At 45.3% G+C, this 7,005-nt stretch overlaps 1 non-coding gene across 1 annotated transcript; it reads left to right on the plus strand.

The window, feature by feature from the left end:
- The first annotated feature begins 359 nt into the window (after positions 1–359).
- LOC130030939 (U6 spliceosomal RNA) lies at positions 360–466 on the plus strand. The gene has a single exon (XR_008793583.1). It is a non-coding gene; the product is annotated as a U6 spliceosomal RNA (small nuclear RNA).
- The last annotated feature ends 6,539 nt before the right edge of the window (positions 467–7,005 follow it).

Genomic DNA, 7,005 nt, shown 5'->3' on the forward strand with positions numbered 1-7,005 from the left:
ACAATGGAGTATTAGCTGACCCTTAAGAAAAGGCAAAAAGCATGCAACTTGCGGCTACGTGAATGTATCTGGAGAATAAATATCATGCTGAGCGAAGTTAGTCAGAAGGAGAGGGACAGACTGAATGATTTCTCTTTTATGCGGGATATAAAGAAACCGAGCAAGGGAGTAACAAATGGCCAAAGGCAACAGAACCGAAGACCTGACCCACAGACCGGACTTGACCATGGAGTGGGGCGCAGGGAGAGAAGTTGAACGGGGAGCCCTGGTGGAGGTATGGTGGTGGAAGGCTGTAGCTTGGAACCTACCATGAGCAGTGCTGTCAATTACAGTGCCTAGAGTAAAAAATAAATAAATGAGTGCTCGCTTCGGCAGCACATATACTAAAATTGGAACGATACAGAGAAGATTAGCATGGCCCCTGCGCAAGGATGACACGCAAATTCGTGAAGCGTTCCATATTTTTTGGACTGAACATGTTTGCCACTCAATGCCTCTTTTGCAGACCACAACACCCAAAAGGAGAGAGAGAACACAGGGGATTGCCCTGCCACAGAGACGGGGGGGATGGGGGGATGGGGGTGGGAGGGATATTATCCATGGTGGTGGAAAATGGGCACTGGTGGAGGGATGGGTATCTGATCATTGTATAATTGAAACCAAAGCACAAAAAATTGTAAATCTACAACTTTAAAAAAAATAAAATAAAATAAAGGGAAAAAAAAAATGTCTTGAAAACAAAAAAAAAATAAATAAATAAATAAATGAAACAACACTATTAGCATTTCTTTTTTTAGTACTTTTCCTATTAGCATTTTAATACCGCTCAGTTTTGTTTTAGGAGACAAGTTGTATTAATTATAAAAATAATCAACTCTCTGTCCAGTACCATCTGACATTTTCAGGATTCTGAGCTTCACTTGTTGGTGAGCGTCTGGTAGAAGGGTCGGAAGGGTGGTCCAGGGGGTGTCCAGGATGACAGGGAGCACAGGAGTCCTCACTGGGCACGGGCTGTGCCTGGCCCAAGGTGCTGCAGGGCCCTCACACTTGTAAGCCTTCAGCTCTCTGGGCCAGGTGCACTTTCACATTTGTCACACTTCAGGAAGACACAACAGGGGACTGGAGGTGTGGCTCAGGTGGCAGAGTATACGCTCTGCCCCGACATGTGTGAGCCCCCAGGATTGTGAGGACACTACTGGCCATCTTATTCCGATTCTCCTGTGGGCTGAGCACATTTCACTTCCACGATGGCCTTCGCGTCCACATTGCTGTTACGATTTCCCCTTTATTCTGGAGCCTCTGAACGCAAGACCTTTCCTCTCTGTATGTCTTATTCCCCCGCAGTGAGTGGTTCTTTCGGAGGGTACAGGATTACCAACCGGTGCTCAAGAGGCCCAAGCGTCCTTCCCAGTGATTCTTGGCCAACTGGGTCTGAGGATGTGGGGCTTGGGAATATTCGGGCCACATCTACTGATGTTGAGGGAACCTTAACCTTAACCCTTATACTATCTCTGAGTCCAGAAAGCAGTTCTGCAGGGTAGAAACCTGAAATGGTTTTTCTCACATCTTCAAAGAGCCTGCTGTGAGGAGAAAGCTCTGACAACAAGGTGGCACTAAGTAGATTCCTGACGTGCCACCAAACATTCCACTTTCCTCACCAAGAACAACACAAGCTGCTCTTGGCTCCCTGATGGCATCCTCAGCTTCCTTCTGATTTCCTGAGGGGCAAGCAGATGACAGGCGTGCAGCGGGCTCTCTCAAGAGGGGCCGCAGTCCTTGTCATAAAAGGCTGGAAGAAATTTCCACAGAGCCAAGTGTTCGTAACAACCACAGCTCACAGGCCTGACGTCTCTCAACAAGGTTGGCACACACAGAACACGGTGGGGTGTTGAAGAGCCGTTCTGGGCAGAAAATCTGTCAGCTTCCTCTGACCACGCTTAGAATTGATGGTTTGGTTTACATGGGAGAGTCTGCCTTGAAGCTGAGGTGAGCAAGTGGGGGAGGTGAGACAGGGATAGGAGAGAAGCCACAGAAGGAGTTAATGATGGCCTGGCTGTGGGCCGATGGGCTCAGTTCTAGAGGTCTGGAGAGGAACACGGAGAACGTTTGCCCTGAGCAAACAGGAGTGCAGTGGTGCTTGCTAGTCTGGTGTCCGCATCCCGTCCTCACACGGTTTGGTTCCTCTTGGGGTGCTCCCTCTGGCCCTTCTAGACTGGGGTTAGAGGTCTCAGGCAGGAAAGCGGGAGCCTACATGAATTAGGCAAAATGTTACACAGATTGCTAAAGAAGAACTAAAAATCAAGGGGCTGGAGACAGTTTTGTGGGGAGGTGCTTGTCTTGCATGTGACTGACCTGGTTAGATCCCTGGCACCCCATATGGTTCCCTGAGGTCCACCTGGAGTGATTTCTGAGCAGTCAGGTGTGGCCCATCCCACCTCCCCGAAGTTTATATCAATATTTATGCAGTACTGCTACAAGATTCAGTCGTATCATGTACTAAATGGCAATATATTGAGGGTTTTGTTTTGGATTTTTTTTCCCCCTTTTTGGGTCACACCCAGCAATGCACTGAGGTTACTCCTGGCTCTGCACTCAGGAATCACTCCTGGTGGTGCTGGGGGACCATATGGGATGCTGGGAATCGAACCCGTTGTGCTATGGCTCCAGCCCTGTTTTGGATCTTTTTTCACGTCAGAAATTGAACCAGGGCTCTCCACATGCAAGGCAAGTGGCTCGGCCACAGAGCTCCAAGCCTAGCCCAGCAGGAATCCATTTTTCGTGGCCCACAGGATCTTTCTGTGGATTGGAGGTTAGAAACCGCTGGCTTAAAGTAAGTGAGCGGGAGGAACCTACACAGACATATATCTCTTACCATTAACTCTGTAGAAATGTGAATCATAACCTTCACACTTGTTTCATGTTCAATGAAACATGTTTCATGTTAAATCTCAAAGTTACCCATTCAAAAAGAAAAAAAAAGTCCCCCCCCCCCCCCCCCCTTTTGGCTTCTGGCCCACTCCTGGCTACATTTAAGGCTTATTTCTTTCTGTCTCTGTGCTCAGAAACCACCCCTGGTAGTGCTCAGGAGAACATATGTGGTGGTGCTGGGGATTGAATCTGGGCCAGCTGTGTGCAAGGCAAGTGCCTTAATTGCTGTACTATCTCTTAACTACTAAGTTCAATTTGTGTTCAACTTTTTGCAAAGGTGGAGGCCAAAAAATGCAGGTGGGTAAAAATAAAATAATTCTGTCAACTAATGGTGCTGGGCCTTCTGCATAGTCACCTGCAAAAGAATGAAGTCAGACCACCCCCTACTTCACAAAATGTACAAAATCAATTCAAAACAGACCAGAGAGCGAATTATAATAGCTGAAGCTATAATTCACTTTGAAGAAAACTGAAAAAAATCTTAGTAATCTTGAATTTGGTAATCCTTTCTGAAACATGACACTGAAATCCATGGTCAACTAAAGGAAAAGTCGATATATTTGAGCTTCACCAAAATTTTAAATGTGCTTCCAAGGACAATACAGAAAATGAAGGCGTTGGGGCAACAGAGCAAATGGTAGACAGCACATGCTCAGCATACGTGAGGCATTGAGTGCAATCTTCAGTACAGCTTGGGCCCCAGAGCTGCTGGACATAGCCCTGGGGTGCCCTGAGCACATGAGCTAGCATCGGGGCATGGCCTGAGCACCACCAGTCTTGCTCAGGCTCAGCTCTACTGGCAGGGGCCACAACAAAAAGAAGACACCCAAGTGAAAGGCAAAAAACATTTTTGACAGCCCAATTAAAGGATGGGCAAAAGACGAGTGGACATTTATTCCAAAAAAGCACACGAAAAGGTGCTCAACATCACAGGTCAAGGATTGCAAAGCACAGACACACTACTAAGGTTAAAGCGACAGGGCTGGACTGGGCTCCGCAGGAAGGCAGTTACTATGCAAAAACACCTTGGTTCATGCCCTGCAAACTCTCACATCCCATTTTTTAAAATTAAGAAATAAGAGACTATAAATGTGGACAAAGATAAGGAGAAATTGGAACCCTGGTACATCCTGGTGAGCAATGTAAAATGGTGCAGTTACTCAGGGCTATAGACCCAAGAGAATGAAAGACCTATGTCCACACAAAAATTTATACAGAAATATCCACAGCAACATTATTCAAAATAGCCAGCAAGTAGAAAATAACTATTAACAAACGAAGAAACAAAATGTATTCTGTCAATGGATTATTCAGCAATAAAAGGGACTGAAGTATTAATATAATTTTTTAAAGTATTTGATCTTTTCCTAGTAATTTCTATTGAGGTTACTGGTTTACAATTGTTTTGATATTAACAGACAAATCTTTTCTTGAAGGGCTGCCCTCAGCAGTGCTCTGGGGTTATTCTTGACTGCTTGCAGGAGTGATCCCTAGCAGTGCTTGGGGGACCACATGTGGTACAGGGGATTGAACTGAACTGGCCACATGCAAGGCAAGTGCCTTAACCATTGGACTATCGGGGTCCCTAATTAATGAACCTGAAGACATGAGGCACATGCCCAGTAACTAGAGATCCTACAGTAGGTAACGCTATCTCTGTCAAAGAGCAGAAGAGGAAACTCTCTAAATGTTTTACTGGTAGTTTAGGAAACGGGCACCAGAATGAAAGGATTGGGAGCTGATCACTAAAGGTACTACATTTATTTTGTTTTTATGCCACATCCTCGAGTGCTCAGGAATCACTTCTGGCTTAGTGCTCAGGAGTCAGTCCTGGCAGTGCTCGGGAACTAGGATGTACCAGGGATCAAATGAGGCCCTTTTGCAGGCAAAGCCTGCATTTCACCCCGTGGAGTTCTCTGGTCACGGGTCTCTTTCTAGGGTGATAAAAATGTAAAATTGTCTGTGATGATAAGTCCACACAACCCTGAATAGATTAAAAAAAGACTAAATTATATAATTTAAATAGTGAATTTGCACAGAACATGAACGATCTCAATACTAACACTAGTAGAAAACAAAGCATGCGAACCTAGCAGACTGTTTTTCCAGTTTCAGGTGCTGGCCACTGCACCACTGAGTTAAGTATATACTGTGTCTGGTGTGACAACTGTGCCGTAGGCCTGAGCCTGCGCTTCAGTGAGGGGCAGAGGCCGTTTCCCACGCAGGAGGGCTGTTACTCTTCCATCACTGCTTTTTAGGTTTCCCCGCTCTAAACAGAAATGACTGGAAATACGAAGTCACTGACGGAGGTTCACACTTTCAAAACTGCTTGCACTCAGTCCTAAGTCAACCTCAGCCTTGACTGGAATAAACCTTTCACCCGATGCCTTAAATTTTATTTGTAAAGCCACAAACCAACTCCTCCCAGCCACTCCCAAGTTTACTTCAAGTCCAGTTGAATAGGGATATTAAAAATCTACCAGGGCCAATCCCTGCCTCCCTGCGCCCTTCAATTCCAAACTTTAAATATTCTTATCTCTAGTTATGATACTTGACAGATTCCTCCTACACCTAACACATTTCACTACTGCTTATCTCCAGCCCTTGCAGGTGACTTCCTTATCTTGAATTCCTACCCCAGGCCAGACTGGGTTCAGCTACTACTTCCCCAGGGTCATTTAAAGTTGATGCACAGGACTGCAGAGATAGCTTAAGGGCTTAAGTGCATGTTTCGCATGGTTTAATCCCCAGCAGTGCAGTCCCCCTAAACTACGAGGAGCAGCCCTGAGAGCTCATAGTTGTCACCCCCAAACCAAAAATAAAACAAAGCTTGAAAACAATTCACATGCCACGAATGCTGTTGCAATTTAGAGACTTTAAGGTTAGGGGCTGGAGTGATAGCACAGCGGGTAGGGTGTTCGCCTTACAAGCAGCCAACATGGCCGACCCGAGTTCGATTCTTCCGCCCCTCTCGGAAAGCCCGGCAAGCTACCGAGAGTATTCGATATGCCAGACACAGTAACAACAAAGTCTCCAATGGAGACGTTACTGGGCCCGCTCGAGCAAATCGACGATCAACGGGAGGGCCTTTACCTTTACCTTTACCTAAGGTTATACAACAATTATTACCACACTCTAATTTCAGAATATTCCATCACTCTACAAAGAAACCCACTCAAGTTCATTTTGGCCTAGAACTACAAATCACTGAAATTTCTAGTCTCTGGCACTCATTTGGATTCTTCCTCATCTAGACCGTCACATTCTCTTGCCTTACTCCTAGCTCTACACTCAGGATTCGTTCCTGGGGTTGCTCAAGGGACTACATGGGATGCTGAGGATCAAACCCAAGTCGGTTGTGTGCAAGGCAACTGCCCTATCCACTATACTCTCGAGTCCTATTCTTTCTCTGTAACGTTATTTTAAACTTTCCTTCTCCTTTTCATTATAGAATCTCAAGGGTATAGCTTAATATCATCAAATATGTATGAACCACCTTGTCTCTTAAATAGGCATTAGAGCATATCTCATCGCTCCTTTTACCCACTGATTTTGGAGGAAGCTTTTAGACTCCTTTCCAAGGTCAGGCTTAACTGTCACAGTCCCTCGCTGTTGTGTCATGGCTCTACTGCTGCTGCCCCTGTCCTTCCTGATATGTGGGAACTGGAAAGTATTTAATGAAATGAGTCAAGCAAAAATTTTTCAGGCTAACATATCTTCAAATAACATTTAAATGTATGACAAGTTTTAAAGCAAGGCTGATTATCTGTATTCATTGGTGAACTTGCAGGGGGAGGCCAATCAATATAATATAGCTCAGGAAATCGCTTTCTGTGGAAATGCACTTTTTTAACTGGAGCAAACATCTGTAACTTGTTAGGTACCTAGAAATATCTATGACATACCACAAAGTAAGGATATGAGTGGCTGAAGGGCTAATGAAGCTCAAAGGAAAAAGGAGATACACACAGAGGCTGATATAGCCCGTGTGTAGTAGAGTGGATAGGAGATAAACTGAACTAAGGACAGCAGGGACCCCCAAGGTCTCAAATACAAACCATGCAACTGGAGGCCTCT

Source organism: Sorex fumeus, unplaced genomic scaffold (assembly GCF_029834395.1).
Source record: "Sorex fumeus unplaced genomic scaffold, SorFum_2.1 ptg000044l, whole genome shotgun sequence".
NCBI classification, from domain to species: Eukaryota; Metazoa; Chordata; class Mammalia; order Eulipotyphla; family Soricidae; genus Sorex; species Sorex fumeus.